A 20,194-nucleotide genomic window follows, 5' to 3' on the forward strand; every position below is an offset into this window, starting at 1 on the left:
CAGGATTCTTAGATTAACCAAGCCTAAGACGAGTTGACTCACTGGAAAAGACTCTGATGCTGGGAAAGGTTGGGGGCGGGAGGAGAAGGGAACGACGGAGAATGAGATGGCTGGATGGCATCACCGACTCTGTGGACATGAGTTTGAGTGTACTCCGGGAGTTGGTGATGGACAGGGAGGCCTGGCGTGCTGTGATTCATGGGGTCGCAGAGAGTCGGACACGACTGAGCGACTGAACTGAACTGAAGATCAACCAAGCCTATTTCTAAACAAACTCTAATGTATCACTGAAAACTGCTATCTCCCACCCTAATTTCTATTTTGTTCTGCCATTGACTAGGCTTTACCATCATTGAATCTAACAACAGTAAGAACTTTACCACTGTCTTGGACGTCTTACCAAAGCATTTAAGAAATATTTTGTTTTTACCATAAAGATGTCATTTTCCTGGGAGAACAAGCCACCTAGACCATTTCTCAGCTTCATCCTGAAAGTAACACATGCACTAAATTCCAGCAACTATCATGGGTTCTCAGAAAAAATATTGCCACTAAAAATCTCCAGAACTGTCACCCCAGATTTATAGATGAAGAACAATAAAAGTCTAACATTATACTCAAGCTCCTTGAGAGTAATATCTTATGTTGCAATTTGTATCTCCCAATCCTGGCATGTTGCTTGACATGTATATAAGCTCGATAACTGAAGGTATATGCTATATTTCTAAACAAACTGAAAATATTCTTCAGAATTAGTCAAAATGATTGGTAATAATTAAAAAGTCAAGAAAATGAGTTATATGTCTCAGCTGTACTACTGTGTATCACTGTCAGTTTTTAATGTTTATTAATTTTTGAATTATATGCAAAATTTTAAGTGAGGAATTTTAAATAAAAAAACTTGCTTAGCATTTTAAAGGCATATTTTCCAAAATAATATAAAGAAAAATATATCTTCTGAATTTTTCAGTTCAATGCTCCTCATGTGTTCAGATATATTCAGTTGTTCTATCTAAAACTAAAGGTAATTTCTAAATGGAATTTCCTAGTCTTGTATCAAAATAAAAAGTTTGTATAGTAGACTGCATCTTTAAAATTTTAATAACTTTAAGTACATCAGAGAAGATATTAACAGAGCATACTATGTGTTTTTTCTTTTTCTAAACTTTTTAATTCCTTCTAGTAACAGTTAAACTTCTTCATTAATTATTCACTCCTTCATCAGTTACAGCTCGGGAAAAATAGTCTTGAGGATTCACTGGAGCCTATTGTACAGAGTGAAGTAAGCCAGAAAGAAAAACACCAATACAGTATACTAACACATATATATGGAATTTAGAAAGATGGTAACGATAACCCTGTATGCGAGACAGCAAAAGAGACACAGATGTATTGAACAGTCTTTTGGACTCTGTGGGAGAGGGCGAAGGTGGGATGATTTGGGAGCATGGCATTGAAACATGCATATAACCATATGTGAAACAGATCACCAGTCCAGGTTCGATGCATGAGACAGGGAACTCAAAGCCAGTGCACTGGGACAACCCTGAGGGATGGGATGGGGAGGAAGGTGGGAGGGGGTTCAGGATGGGGGACACATGTACACCCATGGCTGATTCATGTCAGTGTATGCCAAAAATCACCACAATATTGCAAAGCAATTAGCCTCCACCCATTCTAAAGGAGATCAATCTTGGGTATTCATTGGAAGGACTGATGCTAAAGCTGAAACTCCAATACTATGGCCACCTCATGCGATCAGTTGACTCACTGGAAAAGAGTCTGATGCTGGGAGGAATTGGGGGTGGGAGGAGAAGGGGACGACAGAGAATGAGATGGCTGGATGGCATCACTGACTCGATGGACATGAGTTTGAGTGAGCTCCGGGAGTTGGTGATGGACAGGGAGACCTGGCGTGCTGTGATTCATGGGGTCACAAAGAGTCGGTCACGACTGAGCGACTGAACTGAACTGAACTGTAAGTAAATAAATCAATTTAAATGAGAAAATAAAGAGATTTAGTAGGCATGTGTGAGGAGCATCAACTATAAAATTTTCACATCTGGGTCATCAAGTGTTGGTTACAATGTAGACCATATGCCAATAGACTAGGAAGATAAAGCCTTTAAGATTAATTGTGTGTCAAGAGAATACCTGCCCACATGATGTAACAAAAGTTAATTATTCATCAACAGTTCAGATATTTTTCTGCTTTCAGTTTTACAAATTCAGCTTTGACATTCAGATAGGGAAATAAACTTAGCAATATTGTGAAACTGAGAAATTCTCACACACTAACAAATCATCTATGCTTTGACTCAGTTACATTTTTCAACAACAGAATTATCCCAAACTCATGTCAACTAAAACATATTTACACTGAAAGAAATGATGATGAACCAAAGGGGTCATTCAAAAATTAACTTGGAAATTAACATGGAAGTTGACTATTATAAACTGTTTACTCTTGCTTTGTTACCTTTAATTATACATTTAGTTGAAAAACCACAATCTGAAGGAACATTTTATAATGCAAATCCAAATTAAGTATCAGAAATAAGGAAACACAAAAGCACTCAGCCCAAACTCTGAACTCTCAGTTCCTGACTTTCATTTCTCCAGGGATCTTTTCCCCTAACACACCCCATCCATGACTACTATAATGATGCCCAAGATGTTATCAGTAGGAATAACCACATCATTTTGTGGTATTTATATCAGGCCTCGTTTCTGTTAATATCACTTTACATCTTTCCAATTACTTACTCTAGCATTTTTAATCCCCAAATCTACAAAGCCATAAGATTTTCAATACAATATTCACTCTGCTCTGTAGCTCTCTTTCTCGTTTAACCTAATTTAGATTCCACATTTACTATAATCAACCTTCTTGCCACCCTACTGCCACCTTACTTTACTGGAAAAAAAAAAAGGAAACAAAGCAACCAGTTCTCACTGTCTACCATTTTTTTGGTTTCTGCCACACAGTGAAGGTGGCTGGAGAAAAGTATAGAAAGAAGTTCAGTATGTTGCTAGTCAAGCTCTGTTCTGTTCACCATACCATAGGCCAATGAATCAGGAGACAAGTTGTTGAGACAAGGAATAATCACTTCATTCAGAAAGCTAGCTGACTGACAGGAAGGCAGACTAATGTCCTAGAGAGCCATCTTACTCCAATAAAGTTAAGGTTTCTTTTATATTGAAAGGAGATTGGGAGTGGTTGGTTGGTGCACACATTTTTTCTGTAGGAATCCTTTGTTCTTGCAGCTGTCACAATGTTCCTATAAACCTCCAAGACAAATGCTATTCTGTGTTCTACAATTTATCATCTCTACACTAATGTAGATGTAGAAGCGCTTATACTCTTAAAGGTCAGAGCCTAAGAATAGGCTACCTTGTAAATTTCAGGGTATAGGCAACATTCTTTACTAAAAGCAAAAGTAATAGAATACAAAGGTTAAAGTAAAAGAAACATATCTATTGTAGAATCAGATTTATCCATCCCTTTTACAACTCAGTTGCTTTCTGTTGAGAAAGTTGCATCTCACATTGGCCTTCAGCTTGCCTGAGGACTTTCTGTAATACACTCATTTTCCTACTACCACAGAGCTCTAGCACAGTTTCACCACTCTTCTCACAACCCCAAAAATCTCTTCACACTTCTCATTCTAAATATATGTCATTGCTTCTTATTTCATAAGAAAAAAATAATGATCAGGAGAAATTTATCTAATTGCATTGTTATAAAACCTGTTAACCTCTATCTAAATGCAAGGAGATCCAACCAGACCATTCTAAAGGGGATCAGTCCTGGGTGTTCAGTGGAAGCACTGATGCTAAAGCTGAAACTCCAATACTTTGGCCACCTCATGCAAAGAGTTGACTCATTGGAAAAGACTGATGCTGGGAGGAACTGGGGGCAGGAGGAGAAGGGGACAACAAAGAATGAGATGGCTGGATGACATCACCAATTCGATGGACATGAGTTTGAGTGAACTCCAGGAGTTGGTGATGGACAGGGAGGCCTGGCGTGCTGTGATTCATGGGGTTGCAAAGAGTCAGACATGACTGAGTGACTGAACTGAACTGAAACACTTATCATTTTGCTTCCCTTCTGTTATTCTGGATTAAATGCCTCTGTTCTATACAATGAACACTTCACTAGAACTTCCAATTTCAGTTTCCAAAGTCCCTAATGATCTCCACATCAAATAAACATCTGAACAGACACCTCAGCAGCATAAACACAGTGGACCACCTCTTCTTTCTTGAAATGTTTTCTTTTGTGAAAGGATGCCATGCTGTTCTTCTTTTACTAATATTGTTTATGCCCTCTGTATCTCTTTTTCCAAACAGCTTTTTTACTTTCTAGAATGATCAGGACTCAGCCCTTAATTTTGATCTGTTGTCTATCTAAATTTAATCTGAAATTTTACTCAACCAGTCCCTTGGCTTTCAACAGAAACAGTTAATTTTAATGCCACAAATTTACATTTTATACCTATATACCAGATTCATATCCAGTTGATGAGGTTATATTTCTCTTAGATATATAATAAATTTAAAAGTCATGAAAGAACATTTTGCTTCACTTGAATCTGAAAAGTAAAAATCTGAATTGACTCAAGTTCTTGCTCCTGCAAATGAAACATGGAAATTTAGTCTCTTGGTTTGGGGGGAAAGAAAAAGTTATCTTGGATTTGGGGGTGGGAGGAAAGGTGAATTTGCATTAGCTTCCCTTTATCATAGTCCAGAAAAGTCTCAACTTTGTTTTAATCTAATTACAGGTTGGTTGCATTTCCTAAAAAGGTCTGTTGGTAAGAACTTGCTGCTGAAGCATCAAGAAGCTTGTGCCTCAGGAAGAACGTGATCCTTCTGGAGAGAATGGAATGTTTAGCATCCTATATCTTGTGACCATGACTTTTACAGGAGTTCAGTTCAGTCGCTCAGTGGTGTCTGACTCTCTGCAACCCCATAGACTATAGCACACCAGGCTTCCCTTTGAGGGAGAACAGAATTTTATTCTCCTATTTTTTGCTTTCCAAGTACAAATTCTGACATCTCACTTACTCGGCATGCTTCTTTAGTAACCATTCCCACTCAGTTAATAACACCACCATTCATTCTGTTATTTAGTTCTAAAACTTTAGGATCATTCATTAGTTAGGTTTTTTCATAAACTCATTTTATATGTAATAGTTGATTCTCTTTATTCTCAGTAGTTAGGTTTTACAAAGTCACCAGAAACAGAACACTGAATTAATGACTGCTAAATCATTAATCTCAGAGGAATTAATGATTATATAACCTGAATCTCGCAGGGTTAGGTCCCTGTGAGATTCTGGTTATAATATACTCATTAACCAGTCAATACATAACATCATTTTGTGTATTTCTTATTTACTTAACATATATGTAGATTCCGTACTGAAACCATGGCCAGTGACACTTAAGTCATGCTTGAAAGAAACTTACATAACACATACATTTCCTCCGTAACACCTGTCAGGCTTGCTGTGCTTAGTAAAATTATACAGCAGTTCAGCATGAATAAATAGCACAGAAATGTGAAAACAACACACTAGACTGCAGAAGGATTCTTGTTTACAATGTGAAGGCTGAAACAGGAAGGCAAAGTACCAGCCTGTGCTTGGGAACTTGTGGGAACTTGGGAACAAAAAAGCAATACTTTTTTGTCACTCTACTCATGAGTATTTCTGCAAATACCAGTACTTAGAGAATATTGACTTTGATGTTACAAATATTCTTGACTAGGAAAATGCACAAATAAAGAATATGTGAATAATGAGTGTCAATTGAATATATGAAGTTATGTAGAAAGATACATGTTTTGTTTTGTTTTCATGGTTGACTAGCAATTTAATTTGGGGTCATTTCTTTTATGAGTTGAATTTCTCCAAAATTTGTGTTGAAATCCTAACTTCCAGTGTCTAAGCATGTGATCTTATTTGGAAATAGGGCCATACAGATATAGTTAAGTTAAGGTCATACTGGAGTAGGGTAGTTCCTAATCCAGTATGACTGGTGCCCTGATAAAAAGAAAATTTGGACACAGACACACACACACATAGAATGCCATGTGAGAATGAAGGCAGAAACTGAACCAATGTAGCAAAAGCTAAGAAACACCAGAGACTTCTAGCAAACTCTTGGAAACTAGGTGAAAGGCAAGGAACACATTCTCTCTCAGAGCCTTAAGACGGAGGCTTAGTTCAGTTCTGGTCTTAAAGACAGTGCTTCTAAGAGTTGCAATTGCAAACTACTTTTGATTTAAAATTAATATTCATCAAAGGGCTTCCCTTGTGGCTCACATGGTAAAGAATCTGCCTGCAATGTGGGAGACCTGGGTTTGATTCCTGGGTTGGGAAGATCCCCTGGAGAAGGGATCAGCAACCCACTTCAGTATTCTTGCCTGTTCAGAGGAGCTACAGTCCATGGATTGCAAAGAGTTGGAAATGACTTCAGTTCAGTCTCTCAGTCTTGTCCAACTCTTTGTGACCTCATGGACTGCAGCACACCAGACCTCCCTGTCCATCACCAACTCCAGGATTATTGTTTGTAGATTTTTTGATGATGGCCATTCTGACTGGTGTGAAGTGATAACTCATTGTAGTTTGGATTTGCATTTTTATAATAATTAGTGATGTTGAGCTTCTTTTCATGTACTTTTCGCCATCTATATGTCTTCTTTGGATAAATGTCTATTTAGATTTTCTGCTCATTTTTTGATTGGGTTCTTTTATTTGACCTAGAGGTGCATGAGCCTATTTTAATCCATTGTCAGTTGCTGGGTTTGCAAATATTTGCTTCCATTCTGTGGGCTGTACTTTTTGTTTTATGGTTTCCTTTGCTTTGCAGAAGCTTTTATTTTTAATTAATTGTTTATGTTTCATTTTTATTTTCATTATTCTTGGAGGTGTATTAAAAAAGATATTGCTGTGATTAGTGTCAGAGTGTTCTGCCTATGACTTCCTCTAAGAGCTTGATAGTGTTTGGACTTATATTTAGGTCTTTAATCCACTTTGAGTTTATTTTTCTGTATGGTGTTAGGGAGTGGTCTATTTTCATTTTTATACATGTAATAGCCCAGTTTTCCCAGCAACACTTATTGAAGAGCTACATTAAAACAGGGATTGAATCATTTCCCCTTTCCTATTCAAGAGCAAACTTATTCTAATTAAAATCATAGGTATTATCTTATTTAAATCATCATATAAAAAACGTAAAACTTGTCACTATATTATGATAAGTAATCTTTGCTTTCACTCTGTACTGTTTCACAACATCATTCCATTGTTTTCTTCAAGTATTTGTTGTTGTTCAGTCCCTAAGTCGTGTCCAACTCTTTGTGACCTCATGGACTGGAGCATGCCAGGTTCCTCTCTCTGTCCTCCACTATGTCTCAGAGTTTGCTCAGATTCATATCCATTGAGTTGGTGATGCTATCAAACCATCTCATCCTCTACTGTCCTCTTCTCCTTTTGCTTCCCATCTTCCCCAGCATCAGGGTTTTTCCATTGAGTTGGCTCTTCACATCAGGTGGTCAAAGTATTAGAGCTTCAATTTCAGCATCTTTTTCAAGTATGATTTATTGTTTTATCATTTGACATTCCACTACTATTGAGAAAATTACTGATACCTGAGAACCAGATCAGTATCATTTACTTTTTTTTATTTTTTGATAAACTTCTTTTTAGAACAGTTCGGATTTAAATGTTAAAATTCACATATATCCCATGCTGTTTCCCCTATAAACATCTTTTATTAATGATATATTTATTATAATTAATGACTCAGTATTGATCACTATTTCCAGCTGAAGTCAAGATTGCATTCAAATTTCTGTCCCAGGATACCTCCTGTCATTTACATCTTGTGTCTCCAGTGGTTTCCTACTGTATGTTAAGGTTTCTCAGGTTTTCCTTATTTTTCATGACTTTGACCATTTGTACAAGTACTAGTTAGATACATTGTAGGCTTTCATTCTATTAGAATAAGGATAATGTTTTTCTCATGATTAGATGTTACAAGCTTTGGGAGGGAAGTTCAGTTCAGTTCAGTCACTAAGTCATGTCCGACTCTTTGCAGCCCCATGGACTGCAGCAAGTCAGGCCTCCTTGTCCATCACCAACTCCTGGAGTATACTAAAACTCACGTCCGTTGAGTCGGTGATGCCATCCAACCATCTTATCCTCTGTCATCCCCTTCTCCTCCCGCCTTCTATCTTTCCCAGAATCAGGATCTTTTCAAATGAGTCAGCTCTTCACATCAGGTGGCCAAACTATCGGAGTTTCAGCTTCAACATCGGTCTTTTCAGTGAATATTCAGGAGTGATTTCCTTTGGGATGGACTGGTTGGAACTCCTTGCAGTCCAAGGGACTCTCAAGAGTCTTCTCCAATACCACAGTTCAAAAGCATCAATTCTTTGGCACTCAGCTTTCTTTATAGTCCAACTCTCACATCCATACATGACTACTGGAAAAACCATAGCCTTGACTAGACGGACCTTTGTTGGCAAAGTAGCGTCTTTGCTTTTTAATATGCTGCCTAGGTTGGTCATGACTTTTCTTCCAAGGAGTAAGCCTCTTTTTATTTCATGGCTGCAGTCACCATTTGGAGTGATTTTGGAGCCCCTAAAAATAAAGTCTGCCACTGCTTCCACTGTTTCCCCATCTATTTGCCATGAAGTGATGGGACCAGATGCCATGATCTTAGTTTTCTGAATGTTGAGTTTTAAGCCAACTTTTTCTCTCTCCTCTTTCACTTTCATCAAGAGGCTGTTTAGTTCTTCTTTACTTTCTGCCATAAGGGTGGTGTCATCTGCATATCTGAGGTTATTGATATTTCTCCCAGCAATCTTGATTCCAGCTTGTGTTTCATCTAGCCCAGCGTTTCTCAGAAGGTACTCTGCATATAAGTTAAATAAGCAGGTGACAATATACAGCCTTGATGTACTCCTTTTCCTATTTGGAACCAGTCTGTTGTTCCATGTCCAGTTCTAACTGTTGATTCCTGACCTGCATACAGGTTTCTTAAGAGGCAGTTCAGGTGGTCTGGTATTCCCATCTCCTTCAGAATTTTCCACAGTTTATTGTGATCCACACACAATAAACTGGGAGGGAAGATGATGGGTTAAAATATCATTTTATCTTATATCAAGAATAATCCTATCAACATGATTTACTGATGTTAATGTTGGCCTTTATTATCTGGCTAGAGTGTGTTTGCCAGGCTCCTCTACTGTAGAGTTACTTTTTCTATGCCATTTCCATTGTGCAATCTTTGGAAGAAAGTCAATATGCACTAGCCAGATCTTAAGGAGTAGGTATAATTCTACTCCTTCGAGTGGAATATTTGCACATATTATTTGGAATTTTTCCCCATGAGAGACTGATATTTTCTCTATATGAATAAATCATATAGTAGTCTAAGTTCTTCTGGAAAGATTAAAACATTATTTCTGTTAAAATGAAAGGCTTTTACAGTTTCCCCAGATAGGACATCATGGATCTAGTCTTTTCATAGGAAAAGATAGAAATAAAAATGCTTAAAGAAAAGAGTTTAAGCAATATATTCCAAACACAGTATGGGTTAAACTTCAAAGTTTAATCATGCTTTCAACATGTCACACGTTTCAAGTTATATGAAATCTCCAAACAATTTTAGTATGTGCATATCAGAAGTTCTTTCTCAATATATTGATATCTAAAAAATTGAACATCATGATGAAGTTCTTATATCTGATTGCTTTTCTTCAAGCCATGATCTTTTGCACTTTAACCTTTCAACATACAGACTTTTGCTTGCCGTATAGAAAACAAAACAAACATTAACTTTTAAAACTAGTAGACAGATAACACATCATTTTAATGAAAAAGTAATGCCTTTGGATTCTTTCAGAAACTATAACTATGTGAATAGTATGATCACATTTTGCTGAAAGTTGTGACTGGTGAGGGCTTTAAGTACATTACTAATAAAGAATTCTATAAACCATATGGTAAACATGTCTTCAATGAACATCTGCTGAAAACTTAGGATTGAGCAGATTTAAGGGAAGAAATGAAGGGGAAGAGTCTAGAACAGTGAAAGGTGGAAGTGAGAAATTCACCCTACATAGATATACATCTTTCTTTTTGTGGTAATATTTATGGGTCAAACCATGTATCACAAATTTTTTTCAGGGATTTTCAATTGAGGAAGAATTAATTAATAAAAGAGAAAAATGAAAAGAAAACCAAAAAAATATATAACATCAATAATACTCAAGCTGGAGATACACAGTATTATCATGATAAGATTCTCAGAATTTTAGCTAGACATTTAAATTGCTAAATGTGAAAGATGTACAAACAATTTATGAACAAAATTTGTTAAGCATGATGTGTTTCATTTCTCTGCAGTGTAACTTTAGAGTATCACATAAAATGGCAGTATGGTATAGTGTATGCTATATATAGTATAGATTTATATTTTATAGGTAGTACATGATATATTTACATAGCTTTTTTCTTGTCATAACACATATTGCTTAGATAAACATAGAAGCTGATATATCTATTCTTAACATTTGGTATCGTTTCAAAGATTAATTGCTCATGTTACTTGTTGAAACATATGCCAAGAAAATAAGCACTGAATAAGATTTTACTTTGCATGCAAAATGAGGGATTCATTTAGAGATTAAAGCTTGAATGAATTTCTTTAAATGGCATTAATACAGATAGATTTTTCTTTTGAGGAAGGCATTTGTCACTGTGTTTCTTCCTGATAAAATTATACTGACATTAACCGTTCTGTTTTAGGCACATATTCTATAGATAGGAAGATTTAGGATGTGTTCTATTAAAGCAGCTTAGAAATGACTCTCACAGGTGAATGAGCACCAACACAGATATCCCTGTGACTAGCCTTGTATTTCCACTATAGTAATTTGCCAAGGAGACAATCTCATATATTCTTTTACTTCTCTGTACTTAGAAAAAAGAAGTTTTTATCAACAGGACTCTGTTTTTTGAAATGATGTAAATTTAAAAAAATCTGAGTATCTTGGCAGAAGTCAGTCCTTGAGATTATAATCATACTGGTTCACAATGGGAAAACAGGATTTGGTTTCAACCTGACACAATTGATTCACATTTGTTAACCTTAGAGTTGGCTTATTTCAATTGTGTATGGGTGTGTATGTAATACAATGCAATAGACAGTCATGTATTCATGTACTATGTTTAACTCACTGTTCTTGCTGTCAGTATGTAGATGTATCAGATAAGTGATATCCTTGAAGGATATTTTTGTTTTATAAGAGAGATGCTATAGCTGTATCCTATTCAGCAATTAGAAAAGTTACATTTGTAGACTTGACATTAAAGAGATGTTAGATAGTGAGGTGACTGTGAATACAAATGAGAGAATCACTGTAATGTAATATCTATTATTATCTTTATTATTAGAATAAAGTTGAAAAATAAAATGGCAGATGTGGATGGAAAGATTGAAAGTTTTAGGAAAGCCCTGAAAGCTCTAAGTTAAGAATGAGGAAGGATAAGATAACTTTACTATGTATAACATGTTAAGAAATTATTTATTTCTATTTAATTATTCCTTATAAAAATATGGCTGTAGAAACTTGTTCAAATGATGTACATGACCTATCAAGACTATAGGTCATGTACATCATTTGAACAAGTTTCTACAGCCATATTTTTATAAGGAATAATTAAATAGAAATAATTTCTTAACATGTAAAGAAAGCTGATCGCCGAAGAATTGATGCTTTTGAACTGTGGTGTTGGAGAAGACTCTTGAGAGTCCCTTGGACTTCAAGGAGATCCAACCAGTCCATTCTAAGGGAGATCGATCCTGGGTGTTCATTGGAAGGACTGATGCTAAAGCTGAAACTTCAATACTTTGGCCACCTCATGCGACGAGTTGACTCACTGGAAAAGATTCTGATGCTGGGAAATGTTGGGGGCGGGAGAAGAAGGGGACGACCGAGAATGAGATGGCTGGATGGCATCACCGACTCTGTGGATATGAGTCTGAGTGAAGTCCGGGAGTTGGTGATGGACAGGGAGGCCTGGCATGATTCATGGGGTCGCGGAGAGTCGGACACGACTGAGCTACTGAACTGAACTGAAATGAACTGAACCATATTTAACAAGTAAATTATTGCAACATTAGTGGTCAGGAAACATAAAAGGATTTATATAAATTCATATTAATTTGTATTTAATTCCATTTGATGTGTCTAATTTAGACATCTTGCCCCACTGGTAAGTTTTTCAAGTGAACTTTCTACGTATAAAACAATTTTGAATTGTGTTATTTAGTATTCTTATTTGAAAGGTAAAAACGGAAATGAGATGTTAACTGAGTTCAGTTCAGTTCGGTTCAGTCGCTCAGTCGTGTCCAACTCTTTGCGACCCCATGAATCACAGCACGCCAGGCCTCCCTGTCCATCACCAACTCCCGGAGTTCACTCAAACTCATATCCATTGAGTCGGTGATGCCATCCAGCCATCTCATTCTCTGCCGTCCCCTTCTCTTCCTGCCCCCAATCCCTCCCAGCATCAGAGTCTTTTCCAGTGAATCAACTCTTCGCATAAGGTAGCTAAAGTATTGGAGTTTCAGCTTTAGCATCAGTCCTTCCAATGAACACCCAGGATTGATCTCCTTTAGAATGGACTGGTTGGATCTCCTTGCAGTCCAAGGGACTCTCAATATATAATAGACTTTCAAAATCCTTGTCTTGGATTTTTGGAAGCACCATGTTATAGTTTAGAAAAGTAGAGAACTGAAAAGAGTGTTGCTCCTATCTTTGCAGAAAAGAAAAACAATTTGGATTAGCTGCAGATTTGTAGTTTTAGTGAGATTTGTGTACCTGTTCCAAAACTGACGCCACAGGGCAAATAACTATCACAAAATCTAAAGGGAAATAGGGATGGTGAGGTGAAAACAGGGCTGAGCATTTACATTAAGTCAAGCAGTCAAAAGGGATAAAAAGCCGAGCTGAGGAAAATATGAAACTCTTAATGAATAGTTAAAGAGAGAGGGTCAGGAAGATCCCCTGGAGGAGGAAATGGCAACCCACTCCAGTGTTCTTGTTGGAAAATCCCATGGACAGAGGAGCCTGGTGGGTTACAGCCCATGGGCCTGCAAAGAGTCAGACACAACTGAGCAAGTAAACACAACAGCAAGAAGGGTGAGTGTGGGTTAGGGAAAGAGATGTGAGGTCTCACACCTTCTCTTCCTCAGAGAAGTCAGAGTATCAGCTAAAGACTGAGGGAAATCCAAAAAAGGCTCACTCATGGCTCTGGCTGGGAAAAGAGATGGTGACCACCATCTAAATTAGATGCATCTTCCTATGTCCCTGTCAGAACAAAACCCTCAATTTGTAGGGAGAGGGACATCAAAGTGTAGCCTCAGTGCACAGGTAGAAATGCACCAAATCTGGCAAAGGCTTAGAGCAGAGTGAAAAAGAAGCTCTTCTGCTGGGGAAGAGGCCCAGACAAGACCCAGCACTCCATGGCAGAAATCCTGGTGAGGGTTGCAGACCTGAGATCCAAGTCATAGTGAATGTGTGACACTTGGTCAAGTCAGCCAGAACCTCCTCTCTAGCACACAGACCACCATGACAGCAAGGTTAAGTAAAATAACAGTGAAATGCATCTGGGATAGCTGCAGGAGTCAGTTTTTCTGGAGAAAACAAAATGAAGACTCAAAGGTAAACATGAGGCAAAAATGTCTCAGTAGAGAAACCCGTGTTATCTTCTACTTACATTGAGGGGAACCAGACCAACAACAAACTTTAAATACACTCTTTCTAGATTAACGTAAGACCTCAGATGGTAAAGAATCTTCCTGCAATGCAGGAGGACTGGGTTTGATCCCTGGGTTGGAAAGATTCTAGTCCATGGGGTCGCAAAGAGTTGGACATGACTGAGTGAGTTCCACTTCCACACTAAAAGCCTAACACATAAAAGAGGTGCCCATGTCCTATTATTAGCTGTTTTAAAATTTTACCACAATCTACTCTCATACAGAATATGTCCATATATATACGGGTGTGTATTTGGCACATGTGGCAACACACAGGCATCCACGCAGCTGAAGAGAAAAAGCAAGGAAGCAAGGACTCCTCATCTGGAAGGCAATTGGGATCAGACATACAGAGGAACAGGGATAAAACTCACAGAAGGCTTTTCAGAAATCATGTAATCAAGGAGGCAGCCGAACCTGCGTTGCCCAATCACTTACTTTCAAAATCTTTGTCTTATTTGACATTGGCTCCCTGAGATTCTCTACATAATCTCATGTATTTCCCAAAAGGTATATTAGCTATACTGGAACTCAAAAATCAACTTACAGTCTGGGTAGAAATTAAAACGTCCACCAAGTAGTGGTGAGGAATGTATGAGGTTATGCTCCTAAGGTCTTTAGGGATGATCTTTATTTAGGAGATATTAATCAGAAACTGCAGATGGTGACTGCAGCCATGAAATTAAAAGACAACTTGCTCCTTGGAAGAAAAGTTATGACCAACCTAGACAGCATATTAAAAAGCAGAGACATTACTTTGCCAACAAAGGTCCGCCTAGTCAAAGCTTTAGCTTTTCCAGTAGTCATGTATAGATGTGAGAGTCGGACTGTTAAGAAAACTGCACACTGAGGAATTGATGCTTTTGAACTGTGGTGTTGGAGAAAACTCTTGAAAGTCTCTTGGACTACAAGGAGATCCAACAAGTCCATCCTAAAGGAAATCAGTCCCGAATTTCCTTTCAGAAATCACTGGAAGGACTGATATCAAAGCTGAAACTCTAATACTTTGGCCACTTGATCCGAAGAGCTGACTCATTTGAAAAGAGCTTGATGCTGGGAATGACTGAAGGCAGGAGAAGGGGATGACAGAGGATGGGATGGTTAGATGGCATCACCGACTCAATGGACATGAGTTTGAGTAAGCTCTGGGAGTTGGTGATGAACAGGGAGGCCTGGTATACTGCAGTCCATGGGTACGCAAAGAGTTGGACATGACTGAGTGACTGAACTGAACTGAAATGAATGGAATCAGAAGCAAATTATGCTTTCTGCAGAAAAGCTTTTCAGTTTCTTTTGGGTTAACAGCAGTTCCATTGTTCCACTTATGGAAACCAGTCAAAGCTGTAGCATCATTAAAAATCGCATTCACAGACAAGTGATTGTCCCAGACAATTAGGCACCTGCGGTGTGCTGTGTGCAGAGAACGTGGCTGCCAGATATTCTCACCATGCAGACAACATGGTGAGAGATGGAAAGCGGATGAGTCTCCTGCAGGGAGGCAGTTTCCAATCTAGTTTGTAGATGTTAATAACTTCTGATTTCACTCAAATTTTTACTTGGTAATAGTGAATTACAGCTATTTCTAAAAATGTTGCTGTTGTTCAGTCCTTTAGTCATATCCGACTCTTTGCAGAGCCCATGGATTGCAGCACAGCAGGCTCCTTATCTTTCACCATCTCCCAGAGTCTGCTCAAATTCCCTGTTCATTCAGTCAGTAATGCCATCCAAGCATTTCATCCTCTGCCATCCCCTTCTCCTCTTGCCCTTAATCTTTCCCAGCATCAGAGTCTTTTCTGATGAGTCTACTCTTCACATTAGGTGACTAAAGTATTGGAGCTTCAGCTTCAGCATCAGTCCTTCCAATGAATATTCAGGGTTGATTTCCTTTAGGATTGTTGGTTGCATCTCCTTGCTGCCCAGGGGAATTAGGATCTTTTGTAAAAATAAAAGTTTAGCATTTATGCCAGATTGTGATCTGTGAAAATTTTCTAAAAATTGTCAGCTTTTCTAGAAACGGATTCATGTCAATGTATGGCAAAACCAACCAATATAATATTGTAAAGTAATTAGCCTCCAATAAAAACAAACAAAAAAAGAAACTGTCTCATATTGTCTGAATTTGACAAACATGCACTGTTAATATTTTGCATGATATTTTGGAATAAAGATGTAATAGTATTTATACTTTGTGAAATACTATATCATATGAAACTTCAGAAGCAGAAAAGCAGAAATGAAAGATTAATCAAGTAGATCATTTTGTACACATAATTCCAAGCATTTCATATCATAGAAATAAACTTAGGTGTACTAGCTGAGTTTTGCAGATTTCTTATGACTGACTTGGACCTAGACAAATGTGTTTTTTTTTTTAACCTTAATTGTGGGTATAGAAGTTTAGTGACAGAGCTTATACTTCAATTCATATGCTGTTTAAATTCTGCTTTTCCTTAATGCTGTTTTCAAATGACTTTTCCCAGTTTTTCTCTTTTTTTTTGTTTTCTATTTTTGTTTTATTTTTTTCAGATTCTACAATGTTAAGTTTTGTTTTTCTTTTTTTTTAATTTATTTATTTTAATTGGAGGTTAATTACTTTACATTGTTGTATTGGTTTTGCCATACATTGACATGAATCTTCCCCAGGTGTACATGTGTTCCCCATCTTGAACCCCCTCCCACATCCCTCCCCATCCCATCCCTCTGGTTCATCCCAGTGCACCAGCCCCGAGCATCCCGTATCATGCATTGAACCGAATTTATAGTTCTTCGTGTGTCTTTTTTCTATTTCTGATATTGAATATGCTTTTACAGTTCATATTTAATGTAATAATTCCCTTATACAATTGATTTTGAAAAGTATATTTACATGTCCATTAGAACTTTTCTTTCATGCTTTTATTAATAATCCTGGTGATTTCAGTTCAGTCAGTTCAGTTCAGTCGCTCAGTCGTGTCTGACTCTTTGCGACCCCATGAATCACAGCACGCCAGGCCTCCTTGTCAATCACCAACTCCCGGAGTTCACTCAAACTCATGTCCATTGAGTCGGTGATGCCTTCCAGCCATCTCATTCTCTGTCGTCCCCTTCTCCTTCTGCCCCCAATCCCTGTCAGCATCAGAGTCTTTTCCAGTGAGTCAACTCTTCTCATGAGGTGGCCAAAGTATTGCAGTTTCAGCTTTAGCATAAGTCCTTCCAATGAACACCCAGGATTGATCTCCTCTAGAATGGACTGGTTGGATCTCATTGCAGTACAAGGGACTCTCAAGAGTCTTCTCCAGCACCACTGTTCAAAAGCATCAATTCTTTGGTGATCAGCTTTCTTCACAGTCCAACTCTCACATCCATACATGACCACTGGAAAAACCATAGCCTTGACTAGACAGACCTTGGTTGGCAAAATAATGTCTCTGCTTTTTAATATACTATCTAGGTTGGTCATAACTTTCCTTCCATGTATATTAAATAATGATAACATTTGTGAGGTCCTCATTATGTAGCATTTCTGAAGTGCTTTAAGTGTGTGATGTTATTTCATCATCACAGTTATCCAGTGCAATAGGTAGTAGTATCTTTTGCATTTACAGATGAAGAAAGTGAGATATGGGTTAGAATTACTACCTGTTACTAAGGTTACCTACTTAACAACAGGTGGAGGTATGACGACATCAAATGGTGGTCAGCCTTCAAAGTCCTTACAGTATTACAGCACACACAAACCAAATTCAGTCATAAAAAATGTCATTGGTTCATAATATATTCCTGTATAGATTTCCATAATTATAACACAGAACATTCATATAATGATGACACTTTTTCTCAAATATACAAATAACAGTAAGTCTACATATGACATCAACACACAATTTTTTTATGTTCTTCAAAGTGTTGTATTATTTGGTTGTAAACAACATTTAATTCAAGAAAATTCAAGAATAGTAATGTATTAAGAAAAATGAGTAAAATATATTCTTCTGGACCCAAAAATGAGAGAACAGTTTCCTTTCCCACTCATTTGGGGGAGTTTATATGCTGGGTTGATTTTAAAATGTTATTAACATGGACCACAATTTTAGTAATTATCATAACTTCATTTTTAAGAAAAAATTCTCCTAAATACCGTTGAAGATATTCTCCATTATCTAATATATATTATTTTCAATGCCGCATTATTTAATCAAGTTTTTATGAAGCTGCTGACAGTTAAAATTCTGTGTCTGTCACAGGAATTTTAATGTGACATAGATAATTTATTCTTGATGTTGTACAGTTGCTCAGTTGTGTCTGACTCTGAGACCGCATGAAGTGCAGCATGCCATTATGTCACCGTCTATTAAAGAAATTAATGATCACTTTTTGAATGCAGCTTTGATGATTTGATTACAATTACAAATGATATTTGTAAGCTGTGATATGTCATATGTTCATTTCACTACCTAAGCCATTTACCTTCTCATAAATAATGTATGGCTCAAGCTATTTATTTGCTCTGTTTTAAGCTATATTTTCATGAAAATTCTCTTTTTAACAAATTTTTGAAAATAGAATCACTTAACCTTGAATTTTTTAAGTAAGTTGCAGTAAGTATAATCAAACACATGGAAAATTTCACAAATCAAGCAATTAGTTTAAAGGATTTTTCATAAAATGAACATCATCTTGTCTCAAATCTACATATCTAGAAATACAGTGTTTCCAGTACAAATAAGATTTCCATTTCAAAGTGCTATACAAAAAAAATAGAACTATAAAAAAAGATCTTCAGGACCCAGATAATCACGATGGTGTGATAACTCACCTAGAGCCAAATATGCTGGAATGCAAAATCAAGTGGGCCTTAGTAAGCATCACTATGAACAAAGTTAGTGGAGGTGATAGAATTCCAGTTGAGCTATTTCAAATCCTAAAAGATGATACTGTGAAAGTGCTGCACTCAATGCCAGCAAATTTGGAAAACTCAGCAGTGACCACAGACTAGAAAAGGTCAGTTTTCATTCCAATCCCAAAGAAAGGCAAGGCTGAAGAATGCTCAAACTACCGCACAATTGCACTCATCTCAGAAGCTAGCAAAGTACTGCTCAAAATTCTCCAAGCCAGGCTTCAACAATATGTGAACCGAGAACTCCCAGATGTTCAAGAAGGTTTTAGAAAAGGCAGAAGAACCAGAGATCAAATTGCCAACTAACGTTGGATCATCAAAAAAGGGAGAGAGTTCCAGGAAAACATCTACTCTGCCTTTTACTGTGTGGATCACAACAAATTTTGGAAAATTCTTAAAGAGATGTGAATATCAAACCACCTGACCTGTCTCCTGAGAAATCTGTATGCAGGTCAAGAAGCAACAGTTAGAACTGGACATGGAACAACAGACTGGTTCCAAATAGGAAAAGAAGTACGTCAAGGCTGTATATTGTCACCCTGCTTATTTAACTTATATGCAGAGTACCTTCTGAGAAACGCTGGGCTAGATGAAACACAAGCTGGAATCAAGATTGCCAGGAAAAATATCCATAACCTCAAATATACAGATAACACCATCTTCATGGCAGAAGGGAAGAAGAACTAAAGAGCCTCTTGATGAAAATGAAAGAGGAGAGTGAAAAAGTTGGCTTAAAGCTCAACATTCACAAAACAAAGATCATGGCATCTGGTCCCATCTCTTCATGGCAAATAGATGGGGAAACAATGGAAATGGTGGCAGACTATTTTTGGGGGGCTCCAAAATCACTGCAGATGGTGACTGCAGTCATGAAATTAAAAGATGTTTGCTCCTTGGAAGAAAAGTCATGACCAACCTCAGTTCAGTTCAGTTCAGTTCAGTTCATTCACTCAGTCCTGTCCGACTCTTTGTGACCCCATGAATCACAGCACACCAGGCCTCTCTGTCCATCACCAACTCCCGAAGTTCACTCAAACTCATGTCCATCGAGTCGGTGATGCCATCTAGCCATCTCATTCTCTGTCGTCCCCATATCCTCCCACCCCCAATCCTTCCTAGTATCAGACTCTTTTCCAGTGAGTCAGCTCGTCGCATGAGGTGGCCAAAGTATTGGAGTTTCAGCTTTAGCATCAGTCCTTCCAATGAACACCCAGGATTGATCTCCTTTACCTAGACAGAATATTAAAAAGCAGAGACATTATTTTGCCAACGATGCTCCATCTATGGTTTTTCCAGTAGTCATGTATGGATGTGAGAGTTGGACTATAAAGAAAGCTGAGCATTGCAGAATTGATGTGTTTGAACTGTTATGTTGGAGAAGACTCTTGAGAGTCCCCTAGACAGCAAAGATATCCAAGCAGTCCATTGGAAAGGAAATTAGTCCTGAATATCCATTGGAAGAACTGATGCTGGAGC

This window comes from Moschus berezovskii, chromosome 5 (assembly GCF_049115385.1).
Source record: "Moschus berezovskii isolate FMDL1 chromosome 5, NW_MosBer_1.0, whole genome shotgun sequence".
Taxonomy (NCBI): Eukaryota; Metazoa; Chordata; class Mammalia; order Artiodactyla; family Moschidae; genus Moschus; species Moschus berezovskii.